The sequence below is a fragment of the Macrobrachium rosenbergii genome, chromosome 3, assembly GCF_040412425.1.
Source record: "Macrobrachium rosenbergii isolate ZJJX-2024 chromosome 3, ASM4041242v1, whole genome shotgun sequence".
Classification (NCBI taxonomy): Eukaryota; Metazoa; Arthropoda; class Malacostraca; order Decapoda; family Palaemonidae; genus Macrobrachium; species Macrobrachium rosenbergii.
The window spans coordinates 85163008-85166330 of NC_089743.1; positions in this window are offsets into that span (position 1 = coordinate 85163008).

Here is a 3323-nt window from a genome sequence, read left to right on the forward strand (position 1 = left end):
CATAAACTGCACTGCATGAAACAGGAGAGGACAATCAATAAAGGTAAGTCATAAACAGAGCTGTGAGAAACACCACTGCGCTGTGAAAGTGATTACATATTGCACTGGGAGCACTTACAGACATAAACAGAATAAAAATAAAGCTAGTAAAGTTTAAAGAGAAAAATAATAAACCCAAAACCAGGATGTCTGGCTGGTGGAGTCTTGTGGTGTAGGCCATCAAATGCTTTTGAGACATCCAAAACTGTGATAAAAGACTCTCAGTAGTCCTGCACAGATGACCAAGTACCAGTGAAATAAGACTCAAGGTAAACAGTAGATCTGGACTTACAGAAGCTATACTGGTGATCAGAAGAAGGAAAATTGGAATCACTGTTTCTAAGGAAGTGGAATATATCAAATTTTCAAACATTTTACCAATAGAAGTAGATGAACCATCAGAGTGGAAGTTGAAGGAGAATGTGACCACCTTCCTTTTACAAGAGATAAGTATTAGGAAGAATAAGTGAAGACGTAATAATCAGGAAAAAATGGCAGCAAAACACAAGAGCTAGTTTGTCCATTAAAGAGCAAGCGTCCTGCAGTCCCTATGAAGGGAGAATACTGGGAAGGGTTATGTAGGAGAATCAATATTAGGATGATGTAATTAAAAAGTTGGACTTACGAACATTCTTAAGAACGTTGTTGACGAAGGGCTGGAAATCTTTCTCCATAGGAGACAAAATCAAGATATCAGGTGTTCTTTAAAACTAGTAAGACTCTTGGGGCCATGTATACTTATATGCATTTACAAAAAGCAAACTAAGACTGGAGTAATGGTTAGAATATTGTCTATGACTCATCATGCCATCACCACTGGAAGTGGTTTGCTGTGCATTACAGCCAATGCCTGGTATGAAAGCAAGATTAACTACAAATCGTTTCAAGCAATCTGAGCAAAGACGCAATTCGAATGTTGGTTTTAGAGCCTCCAAATTTGAACCCTCTAGATTGCGCAAAAGTTTCCATTTAATATTAGTATTGAAGATAGCAAGTCAGACATGGAGAAATTCAAGATTCTTTTTTCTGAGCGCTATAATAGTTTAGATTTGACAGCTGATACGGGTTATGCCAAATGATTGTTGTGATGTTTTTAAATATATGTGTACATTAGAAATAAATGCATGGATCCTGTAGGGCACCTTCGTGGGACCAGATAAAGATTACAGTAAAATAAAGAGCAAGATATTGTATATGTCCTCCCTCTCCTCTGCACTGTGTCCTCTTATTCACTGAGGTAATGAAATGGCAAACAGTGGCATGTTATGAGTGAATCAATTATCCATCTCAGAGAGAAATCTATCTAATATGTCAAAATAGATTCTTTTGCACAATACCTCAGGAGCAAGACTTGTATTGTCCTCACTCACTCCTACAGTTGAATCAGTTAAAAAGTATTTTAACTTGGATGAGACCTTTTGTATCAATCTCATATGCAGCAGAAAAAATCTTAGCCTTATCAAAGATATCAGAGAAACCTTTCATCTGTTCTCAAGACCTGTAGTTCTTTAATAGCTGACTGCATGAGAGAGCAAGTCAGATAGCAATAATTCTTTGCTTGTAGCTGGTCTGACAAGCTGTTGGCAACTAACTTCAAGATTTGTTCTGCAACATGAAGATTTACTACAAACTGAAAGGCAGCAACTGTTTGTAGAGTCCACTGCTTCAGCTGCAGCTTCTGAATCAGAGCCTTCTTCAACTTTTGTGAAGCACTGCTAACAAACTTCCATAACGAAGCTTTAACCCTTGGCAACTGACCGATAATAGTAAGAACATCTTGTTATAGCAGGTCTTTCTAATGTCAAAACTTGCAGGTCTTCTGCTTTCTGTGCCTCTATGAAAAGTTGGTACCTTGTATTTTGTTAGTTATAAATGTGTACAGTGTGTTAATAACTGAAAAGAATGAAGAGAGACCATGATATTCTTTACACAGTCACCCAGTACCAAATTAAGTATGTGGGCATGGCAATGTAGGCTATGTACACTGCTTGGGGAATTTTATCTCGTAGTCGTGCCTGAACGCCACTAAAGCATCCACTCATGACACTTGCCCCATCATAGCACTGTGCCACACAGTTTGACCAAGTTAAACCAGATTGTTCTATCCTCTTATATATAAATCAGCTAAACTGGCTGCATCAACCATTTCCATGTGATATGTACCAATGACACGTTCCTTCACAACTGTTCACTAAAGTACCTAATAAGAATAGCCAACTGTTCTTTTTTTGACAAGTCTTTTGTCCATCAACCATAACAGAAAAACTGAGCTGATTGTGCTTCCTGCATATTGTGTTTGATATGAAACCAGTAACTGATATTAAGTCATTCTGATACTGAGGACTAGTGTAATGGCCATATCGTCTATCTAGCTTTTCTTTAGAGAAGGATTAGATTCTGCAATGAGCTCCAGAGTTTCTACAAAAATTTGAATATAATGCATTATTACCCTCCTTATGACCACGAAAAGACAATCCTTGCCTTCCCAGTAAAGCAGCAACTTAAAAGAAGTTTTACATGTTCCCTGTTTTCCTCAATCTCCTTGTTGCCTGACAGAAGATAAAGATGATGCTACAGACTCAGGTGGAACCTGACTGAATACCTTTGAAATTACAACAAGCTACCATACAGTTAATGTGTCTCTGCCAGCCTGGTGTTGCTTGCCAGAGCTAATATCTTTCCCATTTCTTTCTCATCCAACATCACAAAACGGTCTCCTACCCATTCCTTCACCTTTCGAACAGAATTTCCAGCAAAATGCCTGCAAGGAAAGCAGTAACAAGCATCTTGCACAACTGAGTACTCTAACCAAGAAACTTATCTAAATAGATACTTGAAATTTTCGGTTGTTTGGATTACTTGGGTAGTTTTGCAGCTTTGGCTGACCGGGCTGATCATATAAAGCAGATATATCAGCAACTACATTAATCCAGTGCGTGATCCTCCCTGTTTTTCAGTTGGCACGACAGTATGATCCAATACAGCCTCTGGTTTATCAACAAGAATATTATTTTGAATCCTGAACAGGGGCTGAAGTAGTGGCTTTATCTGAATCCTGAACAGGGGCTGGAGTAGGCTTTAGCTGAATCCTGAACAAGGGCTGAGTAGTGGCTTTAGCTGAATCATGAACAAGGGGGTGGAGTAGTGGCTTTATCTGAACATGAATAGGGGCTGAGTAGTGGCTTTATCTGAATCATGAACAGGGGCTGGAGTAGGGGCTTTATCTGGAATCCTGAACAGGGGCTGGTGTAGTGACTTTATCTGAATCCTGAACAGGGCTGGAG